General features: G+C 46.7%; 1 protein-coding gene across 7 annotated transcripts in view; it reads left to right on the top strand.

Annotated features, from left to right (window-relative positions):
* The window catches only part of LOC140427057 (uncharacterized), a 202,681-nt gene that overhangs the window by 6,321 nt on the left and 171,330 nt on the right, over positions 1 to 25,030 (top strand). For 2 of the 7 annotated variants that reach the window (XM_072512515.1, XM_072512512.1), the window contains exon 1: positions 15,543 to 17,746. The exons of the other annotated variants lie outside the window; for them this stretch is intronic. The gene's annotated coding sequence lies outside the window, so the exon portion shown is untranslated. Of the gene's footprint in view, positions 1 to 15,542; positions 17,747 to 25,030 lie in introns of those variants that run through there. 7 annotated transcript variants of the gene reach the window in all.

Raw genomic sequence — 25,030 nt, 5'->3', positions numbered from 1 at the left:
AGATGGAATGGGGCAAAAGGCAAAGGGAGTGGTAATACTTGTCATAAAGAAACAAAGCATTTATCCTGAGTCAGGTTTGATGGTAAAATAATGAACAGCTCTGTCTGAAAGCAAAAACCTGAAAAAAAAGATTCAAACCGGCACATAGCAAAAGAATGAATCAAAATGGGGGATTACATTTTTGAATTCAGTGCCGAGTGCAGAGGCTGTAAAGTGCCTAATTGGAAGATGATTTGCTGTTCTTCAAGCTTGTGTTGAGCTTCACTGGAACATTGCAGCAGGCCAAGGACAGAAATGTGAGTGTGTATCACTATTTCACCAAGAAAAAAGGTTTAGGTCCTGGATGGTTAGAAGCAAGGAGGTAGAATTAAAGTGAAGCATTTCCTGCACTTGAATGGGAAGGCAGAATTTAAAGGTCACAGGAATAATTGAGAGAACAATATACCCTGGCTTTTGAGACAGAGGGACAAATATTCACTCCTGAGAGAAATAAATTGAGTTGGGAAATTTCCCAACTTGGCAGACCCATCTGGGTTTAAGGGCTTCCTTGGGCCCGACTTTCACTCCAGGGAGTTGCGGTTGGAATTGAGTCAGGCATTTTAATTCTGGAAGCAGATAATAAGTGACCACTGGGGGCAGGTGAGTGCAGTGGTGGCAGTTTAGAAGTTGCACCTTGGTTCTTGGGGACTTGTTCCTGGTTGTTTTGGATGCTATTAGGCCCTCTACCCTCACCCGTCATAGCACTAGGGCCCCTCCATGCCTGTTCATGACTCCACCCACCCCATTCATCCTCAACACACAATCCCCATGGTCCCTCATACTGACGTACCACCTCCATAGCCATTCATCCAGTAGGCACCTCAGAAAATATTTTTAACAATCTAATACAGCTCTCACTCATACACACTTGATAGTGAAAATACTCCCATTCATGAAACCCAGTCAAAACTAATCTCTCCAAGTGTTCAAAATGTTACAAAAAGAAACAAACATCGATTGAGTACCCATATCAAAGTCAGTTAATCCTTTAATAGCCTTATTATAGTGTCAAACAAACTGTGGACTCAGAATCCCGTGCAGCGATCATTGTGGCTTTTAAAATTCAACCAAACGCTCTTAATGACATAATAAATGCCCTTGGGAAATGCCTATCAAAACTGTGGAACAGCTTGTCATGATTTTTTCTAACATGCATGAGAGGGTATGTCATGGGCGGCACGGCAGCACAGTGGTTAGCACAGTTGCTTCACAGCTCCAGGGTCCCAGGTTCGATTCCTGGCTTGGGTCACTGTGGGGAGTCTGCACGTTCTCCCTGTGTCTGCGTGGGTTTCCTCCGGGTGCTCTGGTTTCCTCCCACAGTCCAAAGATGTGCAGGTGAGGTGGATTGAACATGCTAAATTACCCTTAGTGCCTAAAAAGCTTGGGTGAGATATGGGGTGCTCTTTCAAATGGCCGTGCAGACTCGATGGGCCAAATGGCATCCTTCTGCAATTCTATGAATTCTATGAAATAATCATAGCAGTCCAGTAGATTGTGTTTCTTTTTTAACTTTAAGCTTGTTTTTTTCCATGTTTAATGAGCTGATAATTTTTTTAAAACTCCAGATTCTGACACTTAAACAGACTTCATCCATTCTTCCAGAATGTTCCTGTCTACTCCATCAATTTGTGACACCCACACTGTGGGTTTAGGCCCCGAAACACCAAAACGTCAAGGCTGTTTCAAATGCTGAGTTTGGGTTTCCTGCTGGTGTGATTCACAACCCACCCTCTTCTTCCTGTTGGAAAAAATGGGATCTGTTGGAGTTGGCAGCCGGCCTTTTGCATCCGGGTGCTGCCTGTTCCTTTTAAAGGGCTCCACTGCCAGCCCAACTCTGCAAAAATCCAGCATTAGGTCCTGAAATAAATAATTAAAACACAAAGGACACCTCAATGGACAAATGTAATCATATTATTGTGAGGTGCTTGCAAAATTTTATTAAACTAAGAATATCCATCCATTAGCGTTCTCTTTTGTACGTAACTTACTCTGCGCATTTCTAGCTTTTTCTGTATGCCTCTTTTTGTGTTTATCACAGAACCCCTTCATTCTTATATTTTGGCTTTTTTTACTCCTTATACTGATCATCTTGATATCCATTATCTTTCACTTTTCATTTTTGTTTCTCAAATTATTAATTGAATTTGCATACTTAATTTCCTGGGTATAATTCTGAGTCATGCCATGGAGGTGAGGGTCAGTGCATACCAGCAGAGTAGAGAAGCTGAGTGCGTTTGGATTGGAGTGCTCGTTATTATGTAATCATTTTGATTTGCGTGGAGAGGTTAGTAACATTAAAGAGAATCTCTGATCTATAATTATAGGCACGCAGATACAAAAAACTTTAAACATTAAGATAGATAATAGTAGATCGCATTTGGCAGATCTCACTGGTTGCAGTGAACCTGGAGGGTAGCAACTGATCCATAGTTTGGATTGGATTGGATTGGATTTTGTTTATTGTCACGTGTACCAAGGTACAGTGAAAAGTATTTTTCTGTGAGCAGCTCAACAGATCATTAAGTACATGAAAAGGAAAGGAAATAAAAGAAAATAGATAATAGGGCAACACAAGGTACACAATGTAACTACATAAGCACCGGCATCGGATGAAGCATACAGGGTGTAGTGTTAATGTGGGTCGTTTAGGAGTCTGGTAACAGTGGGGAAGAAGCTGTTTTTGAGTCTGTTCATGCGTGTTCTCAAACTTTTGTATCTCCTGCCTGATGGAAGAAGTTGGAAGACTGAGTAAGCTGGGTGGGAGGGGTCTTTGATTATGCTGCCCGCTTTTCCCCAGGCAGCGGGAGGTGTAGATGGAGTCAATGGATGGGAGGCAGGTTTGTGTGATGGACTGGGCTGTGTTCACGACTCTCTGAAGTTTCTTGCGGTCCTGGGCCGAGCAGTTGCCATACCAGGTTGTGATGCAGCCAGATAGGATGCTTTCTATGATGCTCCTCTGGTAAGAGTTAATGTGGACATGCCGAATATCCTTAGTTTCCTGAGGAAGTTTATCTGGTCAAATCAACTAGGCTTTTCTGCGCACAGTTTGCACCTTATAAGAATGAGTAGATATACATATGATAAGATGCTTATGAATTTGAGTTATTTTGTCTGAACAAAAATAGCAATATTTCATTGATGTAAAGCTATTTTCTTTCAAAAGGGTCAAGCAAACAAAAAAATGTTAGTGGTCTCTATGCCTTGTTCAATGACAAAATAACACCTAATCTCGTAACTATTTTGCATAATTCTCCAAGCTGATCTTTCCACATGGACCATGTCTAAAACTAGAGGTGGTGATTTTAATCTTTACTGCTTTCCATATATCAGATGGGCAGGCACTTTAAAATCGGCCCCATTCCCACAGTCTTCTATTTTCCACTTCCTCTTCTCAACAAGCAGCAAGTGTTCCCACCTGATGCTGATGAGGTCCTTGTGTATAAATCCAAATGAAGGGTCCATGATATCATCAGGCCCCCACCGCAATTTTAACTGGTGGCCTGAACTGTAATGTCATTGTGTCTGTCTTGCTAAATGAGGATAACAGGAAGAGGATCCAAGGCCATTAAGGTTCTGTGCAAGTAAGCTATTTTCCTATTTTGTTACTCTCCTTATGTGCCCAAGAGGAACAAGAACATTTAGGCCTGGCTTGATCCCCAGGGTCCTCCACCGTACCCATTCGGGAAGCCGGTGCATTACTTAACCTTCCTCCCTGCATTTTGCTTTAGTGGCAGTGATCATTCCTTTGGTCCCGGCAAATGGCACCTGAAATCCCAATGCCGCTGGCTGGCCAACTATCACTTGCCACCCATTTGGTACAGGTAGCTGACCAGGGGCGGTGAGGAGTCTCAGGAGTTAAAATAATTCAGGCCTCCAGCTGCTGAACATCTGGAACTCCAAATTTCCCAACTTAATAGATGAAAGGTCTTTATCAATGGCTGAGATAGACTAACAATTTTTTAAAACATCACGAACAACAGTCTTTGGAGAATAAAAATAAAACAAAACTCTATTTACACCTGTGTAACTTCAAAAAAAAATTGAATACACTTTGTTTTAAATACAATGTCCCCCCCCACTGCCCCTATCCCCTTCTCCAATCCTTCCTTGGTGAAAAATAATCTGACAACATGACAGCCTCTTTAAACTAATGTGCATACATGAAAATTGCACCAACAACATTCTCTCTGTCACAAGTTAGGCATTTCAGGTTACTTTTTAGCACAACATTCAACGGTTGACCAGTTCCCTATTTAAATATATTTTCTCATTGGAAAGCTTTCAAATTTTCAGTTCATGACATGCTATTTTTTTAACCTTCAGTTTACTGAACATTGCAGAAAATTAACCTATATTCTTTGAGAAGCCACATAAATCGTACTCAGTGATTTTCAACAACAGCTTTTCTTTATATATTGGGGCTGTAATTAGGTCTCATTAGATCAGTGCCGGTTTCTAACTCTCCTTCCAATGGCTTCAAAGAAAAAAAAATATGCAGGATGCCAAACAGTCTATCAACCTACTTTGACCCATTCCCTACACAACATGCATAGTTAAATCTGGCCTTTGAGCTCCTGACGTAAAAAGGGTCCCAAGCTGTTTTACTGATGGGCTGGTGGAGGGGAGGTTGCTGAAAGAGATGAAAAATAGATCCAAGGAATGAACGAATGGAACATAAGTGTGGTGTACGTTGGGAAACATGGTCAAAGGCGTAGTTGAAAAGCTTTGCCGGTATTTTCGTGACTCATCGCACGAGCGGGACTGAGAATTTGGCGACTCAGCAAAACATCCATTGACTTTCAGCAGGAATTTCGGTGGGACCTTAAAATCCCAGCCCTTGTAAGAAATTTGACTTAGCAAAGCAGTGGCTTGTAAATCCAAGACGATGATATTTCGAAGGATTTAGAAGTTTCAGATTGTTTAAACCATCTGGATTAATACTCAGCGAAGCATTCTGGACTATTTCTAAAAAAGTTAATTAGCAATGTTCATTGTCCAACCATTTAAGAGAAAACTGTGAAGTTGTTATTCGTTATATCACATGGTACTGTTTGACTGCTTGTATCTGTAATGTTCTTTGATTATGCTGATCTTGGATCTTGATGTTGTAGTATTAACAAAGAACATTAGACTTTGTTTCAGAACAAAACTATTTATTACTAACATTACTCCAAAGGATTACTATAATGTCTAAGATTAATGCAGTTGGAAATAATGGTCTAACACTAATTTATACTAAGGTGCTACAGAGCTACTCTAATATGCGACTGCTATCAACTCCTGACCAGCACCTTCTGCTGGAACACATGGGGTTGGATTCTCCGTAGCCCCGCAGCAAAATTGCATTTGGCAGGGGGGTGGAGAATCAACTTTCGCGCCGAAATCGGGCCCGCCGCTGGTCTGGCAATTCTCCAGGACCCGAGAATCGCCATGTTCGCGGAATACTCCGCGCAGCTGGGGGGCCATTGCCAGAAGCCCGCCAGCCGATTCTCCGCTCCCAGCCGGCCGAGTTCCCGACGGCATGGTTCTAACCACCTATCGCCGGTCAGGAACTTCGCGTGGTGGCTGCGGACTCGGGCACTGGGCGGGGCCTTATGGGCAGCCGGGGGACAGATCGGGCTGGACGGATCTTCGGGCACGTGGCCAGTCGGGAGGGCCTACATTTTGGAGCTACCTCCGTGGTCTGAGTCCGCCGTGGAGCTCGGCGCGGCCGCTGGAGGCCACAGCTGTGCGCATGCATGGACTCCAGACTGGAAGTGCGGGGGCCCGTATCCACAGCCAAAGTTGCGTGAATCACTCTGGGTCCCTGCTAGCCCCCTGAAGGTGAGTGAATCGACTGATCTTTTTTGCTGGAAGCTCGGGAGCGAAACACCAGCGTTTTTACCCCGGCGTGGGGACATGGTGCCATTCTGGGAGAATCCAGCCCCAGGCGCACCTGATCACTTGCCTGCATACTGTCACCACCTGCTGGTCAGATGCTAGAACTACAACAGTAAAACATATAACTTACAATACACATACAGATGTTGATGATCTTTTAATATTATATACAGACGATAGTCTACCTACCCTGAAGTATCTGCTTCCTGTTTCTGGTTCTGGTACCAGCTGCGGTTATTCATGAAGACCTGGCCTTCTCAAACTAGCCCCTTGCCTGAGCTGTGGCAATTCTCCGGTGAAATCACTACCAGTCGGGCGGCACGGTGGAGCAGTGGTTAGCACTGTTGCCTCATGGCGCCGAGGACCCAGGTTCAATCCTGGCCCTGGGTCACTGTCTATGTGGAGTTTGCAATTTCTCCCAGTGTCTGCGTGGCTCTCACCCCCATGAACCCAAAGATGTGGAGGATAGGTAGATTGGCCATGTTAAATTGCCCCTTAATTGGAAAAAAAAGAATTGGGTACTCTCAATTTATTTTTAAAAATTCACCACCAATCAGCTCACTCGCGAAGGGGAGAGCAGCCGATGGTCCTCTTGGACTGTGGTGACGTTAACATCCAAAGGGATTCAGGTCATTGAATTGTACACAATGAAACCTTGTATTTTAAGCTTCTAGAGATGTCCAATTTCATCAGATCATGTAGCAAATGGTTTTATTTTGTTAGTATGCAGTAGAGAAAATACATTGTGAGACAATTCAAGCTCATATGATCCAGTTGTTTGATTTGTTTAAGCTTATTCTTATGCTGTGGGTTTTTAATAATTGATAGAATCGATCAAAATATTAAATAATGACAGTATGACAAACCAAATGCTATGATTTAAAAAACTTCACGAAAAGCATGAGATGGATTGGAATTCGACTTTTGACCTCTGCTCCAAGTATGAGCCCAGCCACCTCATTACTTCATGCCGCCCAAAGGTCAAAATGAATGGCAAGAAATGTAAATACTTGCTTTGAGAGGTTGTTATAGATATTGCGAGACATGAAAAGGTGTGTCCTTAATTAGGTGATTCAGGCACATTTCAATGTAGTGAAATAAAAAGAAACACTATTATCAATGAGATAAACAAAGGTGTGGTCTGTAAAACCAGTCACCATAATACAGGGTTCTATAGATATGAAGGGTGGGTCATTGGTTTCTTGTTACATTAAATAGATTTAACTGGAATGTTGAAACGAGCTTCAGTTCCCAATAAAGCAAAAAAGCTGCCGATGCTGTATTCCAATTTTGACTAACTTTGGTAATTTTCAGTGGTTGTCATGTGCATCAAGGGATGGGATGTTAACACAGAAGGAATTAGAGGCATAGATTATCATCACTGAGCAATTCTAATTGAGCAAATAGCAGCGTAGATATCCTGAATATCTAACTTGAGGTATATAAAAACCGGTAAGAAATGCTACAGTTGTGTTGGGCTGGTAAGGCTGCACTTGGAATATTGTGCACAATTCTGGTCGCCATACTACCAGAAGGATGTGGAGGCTTTGGATAGGGTGCAGAGGAAGTTTACCAGGACGTTCCCTGGTCTAGAGGGTGTTAGCTATGCTGAGATGCTGAATCTCATGAGGAAGACGGAGGTCGAGGGGTGACATGATAGACGTCAACAAGATTATGAGGGGCATGGATAGGGTGGATGGTTGGCACTCTTTCCCAGGTGGAGGGGCCAGTCACCAAGGGTAATAGCTTTAAGGTCCGTGGGGCAACACCTAGGGAAGATGTGTGAGACAGGTCTTTTACGCAGAGAGTGGTGAGGGCCTGGAACGCATTGGCAGGGGAGGTTGTGGAAGCAGATACATTAACGGTGTTCAAAAGACATCTCGACAAATACGTGGATAGGATGGATATAGAGGGATGTGGCACTAGGAAGTACTGAGGGTTTTGGCTAAGGGTGGTATCATGACCGATATAGGCTTAGAGTGCCAAAAGTGACCAGAAAAATTCCCAGGGAACCCCCTTTTGGAAAGGTGAAAATAATAATTTGTGTCGGGAACATTAAACTAGGTAAACATGAAACCGGAAGTAGGCATATTAGATTCAAACTGTCTCTCGCTCCGTAGATGTTGCCACATCTGCTGAGTATTTTCAGCACTTTCCACTTGTAAATTTCGAAATTATCTGTGTCTACATCATATAAGCTTCAAAAACCGCTTAGGGTCAGAGTTTTTGGATGGCAGGGTTTCACTGGTCACTGCACGAAAAGCCAGCGGAGAACACGTTGCCTCTGATACTGACTACCCACAGACATCAGGGGCGTCATTCTCCGACCCCCCGCCGGGTCGGAGAATGGCCGTAGGCCGCCGTGAATCCCGCCCCCGCCGAAGTCTCCGGTACCGGAGATTGGGCGGGGGCGGGAATCGGGCCGCGCCGGTTGGCGGGACCCCCCGCTGGATTCTCCGGCCCGGATGGGCCGAAGTCCCGCCCAGAAATTGCCTGTCCCGCCGGCGTAAATCAAACCTGGTATTTACCGGCGGGACCAGGCGGCGTGGGCAGGCTCCGGGGTCCTGGGGGGGGCGCGGGGCGATCTGACCCCGGGGGGTGCCCCCACGGTGGCCTGGCCCGCGATCGGGGCCCACCGATCCGCGGGCGGGCCTGTGCCGTGGTGGCATTCTTTCCCTTCCGCCTCCGCTACGGCCTCCACCATGGCGGAGGCGGAAGAGACTCTCCCCACTGCGCATGCGTGGGAAACTGACAGCGGCCGCTGACGCTCCCGAGCATGCGCCGCATTTCTGCGCCAGCTGGCGGGGCAACAAACGCCATTTCCGCCAGCTGGCGGGGCGGAAATCCCTCCGGTGTCGGCCTAGCCCCTCAATGTTGGGGCTAGGCCGCCAAAGATGCGGAGCATTCCGCACCTTTGGGCCGGCGCGATGCCTGTCTGATTGGCGCCGTGTTTGGCGCCAGTCGGCGGACATCGCGCCGTTGGGGGAGAATTTCGCCCCAGAAGTGTTAATTGGCTGTGTTATGGGCGAGGCATTTTCAGAACCCCAAAATGTATCATGGAGTTCAACCAACCTCTCCCTTTAATGGATTTGTTGCTTTTCCAAGCACGCGGCTTGTTCCCTAGGTGTGGGATTACAATTATGGACACGTGGGTTTTAAACACAAAACACTGTTTATTCCATGAACTCAACTTAACATCTTAAATAAACATTGGATCTCTTAACACCCCTTACTGCAAAGATAACTCAGAAAATATTGCAACAGTAAATAACTCCTTAAAATGTTCCTTCAAACTTCCAAGGGACTTAACACCTTTAAACAGTATCACATCTGGTTAAAGGATATATATTTTCTGTAGAATGGCAGAGATATATTAGCTTGGGTGATTTCAGCTCCAGCACCTTTCTTTCTTCCTGCAAACTGCAAAACTGAACTGCCAAAAAAAACCCTGCAAAATGGCTGACCTGACCTCAGCCCCACCCACTCTCTGACATCACCGTTTTCTTAAAGATACATTGCTTAAATATCCATGTCTTAAAGGTACCCTCACAAGACAGCTGGAAATGGCACTTCCGCACCCAGGAGTTAAGTGTGCCTCGGATTGCTGCCACACTAGTCCCAGCAGCACCAGAAACTGTAGTGGACAGAACTGGGACTGCAGGCAGTCCTGGAGTCCAGGACTAAGTAAGTGGTTTCAGGCAAGGAGACAATGAGGCCTGTTGGTTAGGGGGGTGGACGGGAGCAGTGTTGCCGGGGGTGGGGGGGGGGGGGTGCTGGGATGCTGATGGAGAGGCTGGGGGCCGGGGTGAGGCGAAGATGTAGATTTTTTTTTGGGGGGGGGGGAGGGGCAGAGTGGTGCCTGATGTTGAAAGGAGGCCATTAATGGCGGTGCCATCCTCTTCCTACCAGAAGCCTGAGCAGGGTATTTTTCCACACTTCCTCCCTGGCCCCAAACTCTATCTGCCAGCCTGAAAATTGAGGCTGGTCAGGAACCGGCACATAAGTAGTTATTAATTGACCACTAAGGTTCTTAACTGGGGCAAGGACAGGCCAGCCTAGGCCTTGCCCACCCGACCATAAAAATACAGAGAGCATTTGGAGAGGCTTGTGGGAAGACCACCTGAAGAGTTTTACCCCCCAATCCACTTGCTTGCAAATCCACCAGTGAGGGAATGTAAAAATGTGCTCCATGTTTTGATAAAAAGTTAATGTAATGGGAGTGATTACAAGTATCTTGAGTATAATGGAATTTTCCAAATATTAAATAAGGTTACTACCTTGCACTGAATGATATAATATTCTTCTTTAAAAGAAAAATCTCCAAGAGTGCTTTGGATGCTGTAATGGGGTTTCAATGTGAAAGGTCATCCCATTTGGAATTTTAAAAGGTTCTAATTGGTACTTTTCCAAAACTAGAAACAGTCAAGGTCCAAAAAGATTTGGGAGCCCAGGTACTTAAATCATTTAAAAATCATGAGCAGTTTCAGAAGATAATCAAAGATACTGATGGGCTGACCTTTATACCTAGAGGACTGGCACACAAGGAGATCGAAGTCATGCTTCAGCTGTAAAATGGTGTAGCAAATGACACCGATAGTACGGTGAACAGGCACCACCACACTTCAGGAAGGATATTAGCTTCTGAGGGAATGCACTGTAGGTTTACCAGAATGATTCCTGTGTTACGCTTTAAGGAGGGATTATGTTTTCAAGTTATTAAGGGGAAATTGGGGCAGATTGGGAGGATGTCTTTCTGCTAGGTGGGGATAATCGGAACGGAAATAAAGTGAAAAAATTAGAACCAGATCTTACAGAAATAAAATTAGGAAAAAGTTCTTCACACAAGAGTGTGGGAGAGGTTTGAAACCCAATTGATGCTTAATCAAATGTTAATACTGTTACAATCTGCACAGAGGCTGATAACTTGAAAATAAAGAAATTTGAACATCCAGTTGATAGCTAAAAGAATGACACAAGAAGATCTTTTAATAGTTTTACTGTGATGAACAGACTCAGAGTGTTTTTGACTAAACATTATTTTAGGTAGGCAATTAATGCAACCTTGTATATTGCAACCTCAGAACAGTCATTTACTGTGAGAATGTTCTTCGAATTTTGGTCTCTCGAGCAAACTAGCCAAATCTTCCAACTTCATTTTAACTCCTCACAATTTACTCCAAGTGATGCACGATCAATGACCACTAAAGCGAGGTTGGAGTCCAACTGAAGGCTTTAATAAGCTAGATGTTTCCCCCAGCAGCTCAGGTATAGAATGAAGGCTGCTGGGGCGTCACGGGCTCTTATACCCTGCCTAGCAGGGCGGAGCTACCATACATCCTAACCAATAGAAAGCATACAGTTTCCACCAATGGTGCTCCAGCCTATCAGGTACCGTAATACCTATGATACCAATTCACCCCCTGTTAAAAAAGAGTCCGGCGGGGTTGGTGGCCTGATACTACAAACATGGCAACGTGGTAGAATTAGTTATGGAGGTACCGTAATACATCCGTACAGTGTTTTGTAACTATTTACAATTCTGATAGCTATGTACATTTGATGATTTACATTTACAGTTTACGGTTTACAGTTTACAATTCAAAATGGAGCAATCAGTTTACAGTTTACAGTCTACAATTTAAAATGAAGCAATCAGTCGACCTGGTCATCCTCTGTGATCGTCGGAGCTTCGGCGGTGACTCTGGTGGAGGCGCGGGCGTCTGTGACTCCGGGAGCGTGGCTTCGATCTCCATGGCAGCTTCTGCACCCCTAGACGGTGCTGGTGGGGAAAACGGTTGACCTGGGAAGGGAACGCCTGCGGGGAGCGTCGGTGGGTGGGGGGGCCTAGACGGGGCCGGCGGAAGGACCGATCCTCCTGTAAGGTGCCCCGGTGGAGGGGAGGGTGGGACTGGTGGTTGGGGTGTGCGTGGGGTTCCGGCGGGCGCCAGGTCTTGTAGAGAGACCGTATCTTGTCGGCCGTCGGGGTACGCCACGTAGGCGTACTGGGGGTTAGCATGGAGCAGATGGACCCTCTCGACCAACGGGTCCGACTTGTGCGCCCGCACGTGTTTTCGGAGCAGGATGGGTCCGGGTGCTGCCAGCCAGGTCGGGAGCGAGGTCCCAGAGGAGGACTTCCTGGGGAAGACAAGGAGGCGTTCGTGAGGTGTCTGGTTGGTGGTCGGTCGTACAAAGCAGTGACCGGATGGAGTGGAGGGTATCCGGGAGGACTTCCTGCCAGTGGGAGACTGGGAGGTTCCTGGACCGTATGGCCAGTAGGACGGTCTTCCAGATCGTTCCGCTCTCCCTCTCTACCTGTCCGTTACCCCGGGGGTTGTAACTGGTCATCCTGCACGAGGCAATGCCCTTGCTGAGCAGGAATTGACGCAGTTCGTCGCTCATAAAAGAGGACCCCATCACTATGTATGTAAGCGGGGAACCCGAACAGTGCAAAGATGCTATGTAGGGCCTTGATGACGGTGGTTGCGATCATGTCGGGGCAGGGGATGGCGAATGGGAACCGGGAGTACTCATCAATCACGTTCAGGAAGTACGTGTTGCGGTCGGTGGAGGGGCGGGGGCCTTTGAAGTCCATGCTGAGGCGTTCAAAGGGACGGGAAGCCTTTATCAGGTGCGCTTTCTCTGGTCGGTAGAAGTGCGGTTTGCACTCCGCGCAGATTTGGCAGTCCCTGGTGGCTGTCCTGACCTCCTCGATGGAGTAGGGCAGGTTGCGGGTCTTGACAAAATGGAAAAAGCGAGAGAACCCCGGGTGGCAGAGGTCCTCGTGGAGGGCTCGGAGGCGGTCCACTTGTGCGGTGGCACATGTGCCGCGGGACAGGGCGCCAGGAGGCTCATTTAGCTTCCCGGGACGATATAAGATCTTGTTGTTGTAGGTGGCAAGTTCGATCCTCCACCGCAAGATCGTGTCGTTTTTTATCTTGCCCCACTGTGCATTATCAAACATGAAAGCCACCGACCATTGGTCCGTGAGGAGAGTGAATTTCCTGCTGGCCAGGTAATGCCTCCAAAGTCGCACAGCTTCTACTATGGCCTGGGCCTCCTTTTCGACTGAGGAGTGGCGGATTTCGGAAGCATGGAGGGTACGAGAGAAGAAGGCCACAGGTCTGTCCGCTTGGTTGAGGGTGACTGCCAGAGCTACGTCTGACGCATCGCTCTCGACCTGGAAGGGGAGGGACTCGTCGATGGCCTGCATCGTGGCCTTCGCAAAGTCTGCTTTGATGCGGCGGAAGGCTTGGCCGGCCTCTATCGACAGGGGAAAAGCTGTGGATTGGATCAGGGGACGTGCCTTGTCCGCATAGTTGGGTACCCACTGGGCGTAGTAGCTGAAAAACCCTAGGCAACGCTTCGGGGCCTTGGGGCAGTGAGGGACGGGGAACTCCATAAGGGGGCGCATGCGTTCAGGGTCGGGGCCTATAACTCAATTTCTCACTATGTAGCCGTGGATGGCTAGACGGTCGGTGCTAAACATGCATTTATCCTTGTTGTATGGAAGGTTAAGTATTTTTGCGGTCTGGAGGAATTTTCGGAGGTTGGTGTCGTGGTACTGCTGGTCGTGGCCACAGATGGTGACATTATCGAGATACGGGAATGTTGTCGATAAACCGTACCGGTCAACCATTCGGTACATCTCGCGCTGGAAGACCGAGACCCCGTTGGTGACACCGAAGGGAACCCTTAAGAAGTGGTAGAGCCGCCCATCTGCCTCGAAGGCAGTGTATTTGCCGTCACTGGTGTGGATGGGGAGCTGGTGGTAGGCGGACTTGAGATCCACTGTGGAGAAGAACTTATAATGCGCTATCCTGTTTACCAGGTCGGATATGCGGGGGAGAGGGTACGCGTCCAGTTGTGTAAACCTGTTGATGGTCTGACTGTAGTCGATGACCATCCTGTGCTTCTCCCCAGTCTTTACCACTACTACTTGAGCTCTCCGCGGGCTGTTACTGGCTTCAATTACCCCTTCCCTCAGTAGCCTTTGGACCTCTGACCTAATAAAGATACGGTCCTGGGCACTGTACCGTGTGCTCCTGGTGGCGACGGGTTTGCAATCCGGGGTGAGGTTCGCAAACAGGGAAGGCGGGTCGACTTTAAGGGTCGCAAGGCCGCAGACAGTAAGGCGGGTATAGGGCCTCCGAATTTGAAGATTAGACTTTGGAGGTTACACTGGAAGCCTAAACCCAGGAGTGTAGCTGCGCAGAGGTGGGGAAGGATGTAAACATATAAATTTTTGAACTCCCTTCCCTGGACTGTGAGGTTTGCTACACAAAACCCCTTTATTTCCATTGAATATGAATCGGAGATCAGGGAGATTTTTTGATTAACGGGGTGGATGAGGAGAGAACAGCGCCTTACCGTGTTGGGGTGTATGAAGCTCTCCGTGCTCCCAGGGTCGATTAGGCAGGACGTCTCGTGCCTGTTGATGAATATGGTTGTTGTAGCAGTTGAGAGTGTTCGAGGCCGGGACTAATCCAGGGTCACCGAGGCTAATCGCAACAGTTGAGAGTTCTCTTCGGGCAGTACGTGGTCAGCCGAGCTGGGGTCCTGGGGGTTCATCCAAGATGGCGGCTCCCATTGGTCACACATGGCTGGGGGTGCACAAAATGGCGGCATCCATCCCTCCAACGTGGCGTCCGCGGAACAAGCTGGCGGCGCCCGGGGTCCGCACGTCGCCCTAGAATAGGAAGATGGCGGCGACCACTGGCCGCACGGGGACCATGGAGAAGTTTGTGGTTGCGGTCCGCATTCGCCGCCGGAGACCGCGGCAACTGCACGGGCCTGACATACCCCCACAAAATGGCCCTTTTTGCCGCATCCCTTGCAGGTGGGTGTGCAGGCCGGGCAGCGCTGGCGGGGGTGCTTGGCCTGCCCACAAAAGTAGCAGCGGGGCCACCCAGGGTTGCCAGGCCACCTTGCAGCGCAGGCCTGTGGGGGGATGGGGGAAATCTCGGGTTCGGCCGCGGAGGGGTTCCACGCTGCCCAGGGGGCTGCCGCGTGGTCGGGAACGTAAGCATGGGCGTTCCTGGAGGACATGTCCAGGGAGCCTGCAAGGGCCCGTGCCTCCCTGAGACCCAGAGTGTCTTTTTCTAACAGTCGCTGGCGGATTTGTGAGGATAGCATACCTGCCTCGAAATCGTCCTGGACTAAGAGTTCAGTGTGTTTGCTCGCCGAAACTTGCGGGCAGCTGCAGCTTCTCCCCAACACCAGGGGTGCACGGTAGAATTCTTCCAGCTATTCCCCAGGGGTTTGTCACCTTGTTGCAAGCAGGTTCCGGGCATGGACCTGGTTTACCGGGCGAATATAGTGTCCTTTTAGCAGCTCTATTGCTGCATCGAAGTCTTCCGCTTCCTCGATGAGGGTGTAAATCTCCAGGCTCACCCTTGAGTGCAGGACTTGCAGTTTCTGCTCTCGCATGGGTGTGTTTTCCGCTGTCCCGAGATACACTTTAAAGCACGCCAGCCAGTGCTTGAAGATTGCCGCTGAGTTTGCCGCGTGGGGGCTGAGTTGCAGACACTCCGGCTTGATTCGGAGCTCCAGCCTTTCTTCTTAATAAAACTAGCCTTTGAAATTGATGCACGATCAATGACCACTAAAATGAGGTTGTAGTCCAACTGAAGGCTTTAATAAGCTAGATGTTTCCCCCAGCAGCTCAGGTACAGAATGAAGGCTGCTGGGGCGGCACGGGCTCTTATACCCCGCCTAGCAGGGCGGAGCTACCTTACATCCTAACCAATAGAAAGCATACAGTTTCCACCAAAGGTGCTCCAGCCTATCAGGTACTGTAATACCTATAATACCACACTAAGTATAAGGTTCTGGCTTTTATTCCTGCCAAGTGAACCACAGAGAATTTCACTGGATAAAAGCAAATTATTGCGGTGGCTGGAATCTGAAACCAAAGAGAAAATGCTGGAAAATCTTAGCAGGTCTGGCAGCCACCGCAACAATTTGCTAATGTTTCGGGTGCAGGTGACCCTTTGTCAAAGCTCGGAGAATTTCTCTTTTGCTTTGTCAGCGCATGGAGAATTTCAGCTTACAGCTGCTTTCTCCCCAGAATCCTGGCAGACTGTCTGTGCCTGTGATTTTTAGGGATATCTTAGAAACCTTTCCCCTCTCATTGCCCATCTCCAGAGCAATGTGAAGTACATGGGCCTTAGATCCAGGTAGAAATGCTGATTAGCTGTCCTTGGGACCACAACTCTATTTTATCTTGGAAGTAAGTAAACAGTTTAAAACATTACTGTTTACAACCCAACATTTTCAATAATTTCCTGGGACTTTGGTGGAGACTCGTAGCCTAAATACTGTAAAGACAAATTGTGCTGCAATTCTCAAGTGTGAATTCTTTACATCTTCTTTCCAACAAAACAACTCAGGCCTCCCGTTAATCTTAGCAGCCATGCCACCCAGGCGAGTCTTTAGCAGGATTCCTTACAGGTCACATGACCGCCTTCATTTTACCTTGAAAGGTAGCAGTTGTCCCCTCCCACCAGTGGCAGAATTGATCAATATGACATAAGCTAAAATATTGATTTCCCGATGGCAAAAGTGATGGCAGGAAATTTTGTTGCTGACCATGATGGTGGGTTGCCATTTCCACTAGAGTCCCTGAGGAAGCATCCTATAGCTAGGGTTCAAATGAACACCTGATTGGAATTGTCTCCTCACCCACAGACTCATCAAATTACCTACTCCACCAGTGGGATTTGACGCTGGTCCAGCACAGGACAGGACCAATGTAGCATGCACATGGCGGGACTTGCTTGGATGCAGGCCCAGAGCAGCTTGAGGCCCCTGAAGCAGATGGTAAAGTCTTGTGATGGTGGCACGTCAAAAAGCAAGGGTACGGCTGCAGCAAGTAATAGAGCACATAGATGGTGCTAGTCAGGGAAGAGGGGAGGGACAAAGAGGTGGGTGGGTGTCAGAGGCCAAAAGGGCAGGGGAAGGGAATGAAATCTATGGCGCTTGATTATGATGGGAGGGCATGTGACATCCTGCCCAACCAACCATGAGAAACGTCGGGAAACCCCCCCAACTGCGTAATTAATTCGCTCAGCATTGTGCAATTTGGCACGATTTCCCGCTGGGCTCTGTGAGGAAAACATTTTCCCTTCCTGCTCCAGCCACAGAACCTAGACCTGGAACAGATGATTCCGCTAACTGTCCCAAAATATAACAATCTTCTAAACCACATAATTGAACTATTTTAAAGCTGAATTTGACAGGATTTTTTTTTGGCAAAGACATTAAATGGTATGGGGTAAATGTGGGTACATGGAGTTAGCTCAAAGATCAGCAATGATCTCACTGAATAGTGGAACACGCTTGAGAAGCTAAATAGCCGATGTAATGTGTTAGAATCTTCGAGAATGGCAAAAATTATTTGGGCTAAGCTCTCACGGTTTATGATTAATTCTTCAAAAGGTCACTGCTTTATAATTTCTCCCAAGTATGTTTAATTTCATGTCGTTTTATTCTTCCAATTGGTACAGCTGTGTAATGTTATTTTAATCTTAGCAAAGACAAAAGAATTTAACGGACTTTATTACCTAAGAATGCTTAGGGCTATTCATGAAATTTATGCCAACATTCCTTTCCAATATACCTGCATAGCAATCGCTGACAAAACACCCTACCTTGTGCCTGTTTACCAGTATTGTTTATCCAACTTACACTTTACTCCACATGACCGCAAACAGCTTTCAGGGAAATGATTGCATCCAGGCTCTGATTTAGTCATCAAATTTGGAGTTAGGAAAGGAAAGTGTACCAAATTAATTCCTGCTGCTGTTTTTCGTACCCAAATCCAACATTGGTAAGCACAAGAAGTTACATTTCTTTCTGTTTTCTTTTGACTCGAACACCGTTGGCTCGGGACAATTTCTGATTGAGCTATAAGTTAACAAAACAGAAACTCGAAAGGCAAAAAAAACACCCGATGTTGACAGTTTTTGAACGAATCCCGGTGGTTATATACCACATTTACAAGGGTTGTAAATTATCACTAGTGGCTCATTCTCCTGTGAGTAAAAGTTACAAACATAATTTGCAACTTTAGTCCTGAGAATCATAAACAACGCAGCGAAGCTGAAGACAATCCAATTCTCTTTTCTCTCTATCTTCTGAGTTTGACATTTCCTTTCTTTTTGTTGAAAACCTTTATACTTCTCGGTTATTTTCCCACAGCTTAAACTTTTCACTCTGAAGTACATTCCAAAGGAGCAGTAACAACCTTCAGGCCAAAGTAGAACCACTGAGTGAGGTTTGCGATCTGGATCCCAGTCACTCACTGACTTGAATTAAAAGCTAAAATCTGGGGTTTTAAGTTCTGTAAAAGTTAATTACTGTGCAGTTTGGTGGCGACTGAAGAAGTGTAGCAACTTGACAGAATTAACTTTGTGTTTAAAGAGCTCTACATCAGCTTAGAGAAATAAAACCGCAAACCAGTCCTGGGCTTCAATTCACATACTTGTGGCCATTCCCTTAATCCCGCTATCTCCTAAAGCCCACCTTTTCCAGTGATTCTAAGGTTGCCAATCCCTTCAAGATTATCCTAGCATCTCCATACATTCAAGATTAATCTCCTAGACACGACTGCCAGCAACTCTGTGATATTAAACAAAAAATGTTTTTTTTTTAAACTCCTAAATATTGAGGTTGGGGAAAACAGGCTGTTTGATTGAATAAAACATGGAAACACAGAAAATAGGAGGAGGAGGAGGCCATTTAGACCCTTTGAGCCTGCTCCGCCATTCATTTGGATCATGGCTGATCATCCCCAATTCAGCAACCTGGTCCCACTTTCCCCCCATGTCCTTTGATCCCTTTCGCCCCAAGAACAATATCTAACTGCTTATTGAAAAGATGTAATGTTTTGGCTTCAACTACTTCCTGTGGTAGTGAATTCCACAGGCTCACCACTCTCCGGGTGAAGGAATTTCTCCTCATCTCAGTCCTAAATGGTTTACCCCATATCCTTAGATTGTGACTCCCCCACCATCGGGAACATCCTTCCTGCATCTACCATGTTTAGTCCTGTCAGAATTTTATTGGATTCTATGAGATCCACCCTCATTCTTCTAAACTCCAGTGGCTCTAATCCTAACCGACTCAATCTCTCCTCATGCGTCAGTCCCGCCATCCGGGGAATCAGTCTGGTAAACCTTCGCTGTACTCCCTCTGCAGCAAGAACATCCTTCCTCAGATAAGGAGACCAAAACTGCACACAATAATCAAGGTGTGGTCTTAGCAAGACCCTGTATAAATCTGCAGCAAGACATCCCTGCTCCTGTACTTTAATCCTCTCGCTTTGAAGGTCATCATACCTAGTGTACAAGGAACCCAGGTCTATAGCCATTCAGATAATAATTTGTCTTCCTATTCTAGATACCAAAGTGGATAACCTCACATTTATCCACACTATACAGCATCTGCCTTGCTTATCCCATTCACTCAACTTCTTCAATTTGGATTTGGATTTGGATTTAATGTCACGTGTACCGAGGCATGGTGAAAAGTATTGTTCTACGTACAGTCCAGACAGATCATTCCATCCATGAAAACATAGGACATATGATAAATACACAAAGTGAAATACATAGACATGGTCATCGAGTGAAGCATACAGAGCTACTCAGTAGAGAAGATGTGTGGAGAGATCAGTTCAGTCCATTAGAGAGTCATACAGGAGTCTGGTAACAGCGGGGAAGAAGCTGTTTTTGAATCTGTTAGTGTATGTTCTCAGACTTTTGTACCTCCTGCCCAATGGAAGAGTTGGAAAAGAGAATAACTCAGGTAGGAGGGGTCTTTGATTATGCCACCCACTTTCCCTAGAAAGGAGGAGGTGTAGATAGAGTCAATGGATGGGAGGCAGGTTCACGTGATGGACTGGGCTCAGTTCACGACTTTCTTGTAGTTTTCTACGGTCTTGGGCCGAGCAGTTGCCATACAAACCTGTAATGCAGCCAGATAGGATGCTTTCTATGGTGCATTTGTAAAAATTGGTAAGAGTCAATGTAGACATGCCGAATTTCCTTTGTTTCCTGAGGAAGTATAGGCGCTGTTGTGCTTCCTTGGTCATAGCATCAATGTGATTGGACCAGGACAGATCGTTGGTGATGCGCACACCTAGGAATTTGAAGCTGTATTCTGACTCATCGTTGTTTGAGACCTGACCCTCTGCGGTCATGTCATCAGCATGCTTGTAGATAGAGTTGGAGCCAAATTTTGCCATACAGTCGTGCGTGTATAGGGAGTATAGTAGGGGTCTAAATACACAGTCTTATCCCAGTATTGAGGATTATCGTGGCGGAGGTGTTGTTGTTTATCCTTACTGATAGTGATCTATGGGTCAGGAAGTCAAGATTCCAGTTGCAGAAGGAGGAGCCAATTCCTAGGTTTTGGAGTTTTGATATGAGCTTGGCTGGGATTATGGTGTTGAAGGTGGAGCTGTAGTTAATGAATAGGAGCCTGATGTAGGAGTCCTTGTTTTTAAGATGCTCCAGAGATGAGAGTGGGGCCAGGGAGATAACATCTGCTGTGGACCGGTTGAGGCGGTATGTGAATTGCGGATCTACGCATTCTGCGGGTATGGAGTTAATGTGTCTCATGGCCAACCTCTCGAAGCACTTCACAATGATAGATCTCAAGGCCACTGGACGATAGTCGTGAGGCACGTTCCTTGTTCTTCTTTGCCACCGCTATGATGGTGGAAATCTCGGGACAGAGTAGAATCATAGAATCATAAAAGTTTACAGCATGGAAACAGGCCCTTCGGCCCAACCAGTCCATGCCGCCCAGTTTTTACCATTAAGCTAGTCCCAGTTGCCCGCACTTGGCCCATAACCCTCTATACCCATCTTACCCATGTAACCATCTAAATGCTTTTTGAAAGACACAATTGTACCCGCCTCTACTACTACCTCTGGCAGCCCATTCCAGACACTCACTACCCTCTGAGTGAAGAAATTGCCCCTCTGGGCCCTTCTGAATCTCTCCCCTCTCACCTTAAACCTATGCCCTCTAGTTTTAGACTCCCCTACCTTTGGGAAAAGATGTTGACTATCTACCTTATCTATGCCCCTCATTATTTTATAGACCTCTATAAGATCACCCCTAAGCCTCCTACGCTCCAGGGAAAAAAGTCCCAGTCTATCCAGCCTCTCCTTATAACTCAAACCATCAAGTCCCGGCAACATCCTAGTAAATCTTTTCTGCACTCTTTCTAGTTTAATAATATCCTTTCTATAATAGGGTGACCAGAACTGCACACAGTATTCCAAGTGTGGCCGTACCAATGTCTTGTACAACTCAGTAGGGAGAGGTTGAAGATGTCTGCAAACACACCTGCCAGTTGGGCTGTGCAATCACACTGAAGCATCTCTGCAACCTCCGCACAGCTCACCCTCCCACCAGCTTTGTGTCATCTGCAAATTTGGAGATATTACATTGAGTTCCCTCATCTAAATCATTAATATATATTGTGAACAGCTGGGGTGATCCCTGTGGCACCCCACTAGTGACTGCCACTATTTTCAAAAGGACCTGTTTATCCTTACTCTTTGTTTTCTGTCTGCCAACCAGTTTTCTCTCCATCTCAAGACATTCCCCCCAATCCCATGCGTTTTAATTTTACATGCTAATCTCTTATGTGGGACTTTGTCAAAAGCCTCCTGAAAGACCAAATAAACTACATCCATGGCTTTCCGACGTCAATTCTATGAGTTACAACCTCAAAGAATTCCAGTAGATTTGTCAAGCATGATTTCCCTCTTGTAAATCCATGCTGACTCTGTCCGATCCAACCCCTGTTTTCCAAGTGCTCTGCTATTAAATCTTTTACAATGGAGTCTGGCATTTCCCCCACTCCTGACATCAGGCTGACTGGTCTATAATTCACTGTTTTCTCCCTACATCCCTTTACATTAGCTACCCTCCAATCTGTAGGAACTGTTCCAGAGTCTATGGAATCTTGGAACATGACCACCAATGCATCCACTATTTATACAGTCACTTCCTTAAGTGCTCTGGGTTGCGTCATGGTAGAGAACCATAGAAAGGTTACAGCACAGTAGGGAGTCCATTCAGCCAATCTTGTCCATGCTAGCTTAAGAGCACCCAGGTGTCCTTGCTAGGGCACGATCTAACCGAATGGTTACAGAATCCTGTAATGAGGGTGTTTAACCGGGTGTTTTCCGACGCTCACAGCGCTGAGAAACGCCAAGCTATCAACCGGGACTCTGGTTCTATTCGGGGCCTGAGATGGAGCGCACTGTTGAGACGCAATTAGTCCTGTTTCCTGCACCAAGAAGCTCCTTTCGCCGTAACTCCTCAGTTGGTATCCTGTTCTCTCATGCCCCCCCCCCACCCCACCCCCCCGCCCCACTAACTGTCTCGCTCTAATATGCAGATTTGTAAAATAATGATCCCGCCCGCAATGGATGGGATTCAGATCGCAATGTCTCACGAGATCGCTTTAAATCTCGGGAGATGTGGCGAGCCGGGTAGATCCCAGGTAGATTCCCTCATAATTTTGTACACCTCAATCAAGTCACCGCTCAGCCTTCCTTGTTCAAAGGAAAATAACCCCAACCGATCCAATCTCTCAGCATAGTGATTTGTTATGTTGTAGGTGTAACATAAGCGGCTTCCTTGTGGTGCACCTGACAAAGGAAGGTTCAGACGTGGAGATAACTTCAAAACGTTTATTAAACTATTTACACTTCTATTACTCGAGTTCGACACTACTGCTAATCCTACTATAGCTACCCAGACTGACTAACCAGTTACTGCGATCCACGTGGTGGGTGTAATATTGAATCAACTCTGTGTCTGTTCTCACCGACTGTCTCCACTGGAAAGAGGCAGATCATGTGTGTGGTGTCCTTTATATATGGGTTGGCGTAATGCCCCCCTGTGGTCGTGTCACCTCCTTGTGTATCGTGAATGTATATTGGTCATGTCCTATCTACTTGATCTATTGGTTGAGTGTGTGTGTGTGATGTCTTTGGTGCTCCCTCTAGTGTCTAGCTAACCCACATGCATTTACATTGATGCACATCACCACATCCCCCCTTTTTTATATGTTCCATATTTTCTGCACACTTTGAGAAAATTGAACAAAGAACAGGTAGATAAGGTAAGGTATATACAAGTCATGAGAACAGTGATTAAACAATAAGTCCAAATCATTCGTGTGAGTTCAAAAACCATCATTCATCATGGTCAAATGTCTCTCTTGGTTATTAACACCATCAGCGTCCCTGTGCCACAAGAACTAAGAAGTGGTCAAATCACTTTGTTGTCTGATTTGGAGTCCCTTTTTTTCCTCGATGTTTGTTATGGTGCTGTCGGATGGCATCTTGTAGCTAATAAGGTGTTGACGTTGAAGAGGTACCAGCAACAGTATCATTCGAGATCATGGATGTGCCATATTATTTCTATTAAACTGAGGGGTAATAGATATAGGACAGAGGTCAGAGGTAGGTTCTTTACGCAAAGAGTGGTGAGGCCGTGGAATGCCCTACCTGCAACAGTAGTGAACTTGCCAACATTGAGGGCATTTAAAAGTTTATTGGATAAGCATATGGATGATATTGGCATAGTGTAGGTTAGATGGCTTTTGTTTTTTGACTTCCCATGTCAGTGCAACATCGTGGGCCGAAGGGCCTGTACTGCGCTGTATCGTTCTATGTTCTATATGTTGAAGTTGGATAAGACTGTGCATGCTGGTTCTGGCCACGTGCTGTGTTGGAAGGGTGATCCTGCTGAGAACCGTTGAAGCTTGTCGAATTGGAAACAGAATTGCTGCTCGCATAAATGCCTGGTGATGGTGTGAAACTAGAACCTTGCATCTGATAGGAATATGCCATCTGGCCAGGCTGGGGTACAGCAAATCCTGGGCTGTAACTAAGGCATCCAGTCTGTAGTGCAGATTGCGCTTGCGGTAGTCCTCCTTCGGTCTTGATTCCATTAGTGGGCAATCCGTAGTGCTGGCCTGTTTGAGAATATGCTGCACAGACTGCTGGCTGCTGCATGCCTGAATACTGGGTTTGTCCAGCATGAGCTGTCATTGGCTGCACTGCTGGTGTGGAAACAATGTGTGGATATAGCTGTGGTGAATATCAGTGTATTCCTCTTGGACTGTAGCCGCTGCTTGTTGTTACTGACCCAATGTAATTGTTAAGTGATGCATCTCCTGTCGTTGTGGCATCTGCTGTCACCCTGAGCGTGCCATGACTGAGGTTGCAGCACTCCCTGTCTGGAGTAAAGTCCGGCTTACGTGAATCAGAGTCGGCGTTTGGTTGCTCCCCATCTGGAGTCTTGTCTGTTTTAACTGAGTCAGTGTTGGTTTGTTGATGCTCCCTGTCCGGAGTCTTAGCAGGTTCACTGGAGTCAGCTGAGATTTCTGAAGCTGCACGTCTGGAGTCGGAAAATGCATGAATGCATTGACTTGTGGAGAGGTTCGAGAAAATGAGGGTGGAAATATCATGGTGTCACCGGAGTCACCAGTGGTCTCACAGTGATCGCCGAGTGCCTCTGTACACACTAGCTGAGGTCTGTCACTTTGCACTCTTGCATGGTGTAGCGCACAAAGACTCACGAGAGACGAATAGAGATGAAGTCGATGAGGCTTTATTAAGCGTGACTTGTTCCCCGCAGTTCAGTAACAGACTGGCCTGCGGGGGAGAACTCCTGGTTCTTATACTCCGCCTTCAGGGTGGAGCTAGAGGTCAACAGCCAACCAGGAACCGGGATCTGTCAGCCAATGACATCACGGCTTCACAGTCCCATATGACCCCTAATGCATACTACCACATTCACCCCTTGTTAAAAATGAACCCGGCGGGGTGGTGCTTCGCATGGTGGTAGAGGTTTACAAGGCTGGTCCTGGGAGGAAAAAATTTTGCATGTCATCACAGTACGTACAGGGTATTTTTTTTTTGTTTTGAACTATTTACAGTATTCGTAAGAGGGAAAAAGGGAAAAAAATTCTCGATAAAGTCCACAACATTCTAGTGTTACACCGATGCCACAAGTCGGTCGGGCGGTCTGGCCGTCCTTGTCGATCGCCTCAGCCCTGGTGGTGGTGGTGCTTGTT

This window comes from Scyliorhinus torazame, chromosome 7 (assembly GCF_047496885.1).
Source record: "Scyliorhinus torazame isolate Kashiwa2021f chromosome 7, sScyTor2.1, whole genome shotgun sequence".
Classification (NCBI taxonomy): domain Eukaryota; kingdom Metazoa; phylum Chordata; class Chondrichthyes; order Carcharhiniformes; family Scyliorhinidae; genus Scyliorhinus; species Scyliorhinus torazame.
Note: the sequence above shows the minus strand (reverse complement) of the source record. Positions and strands in the feature narration are given on the sequence as shown.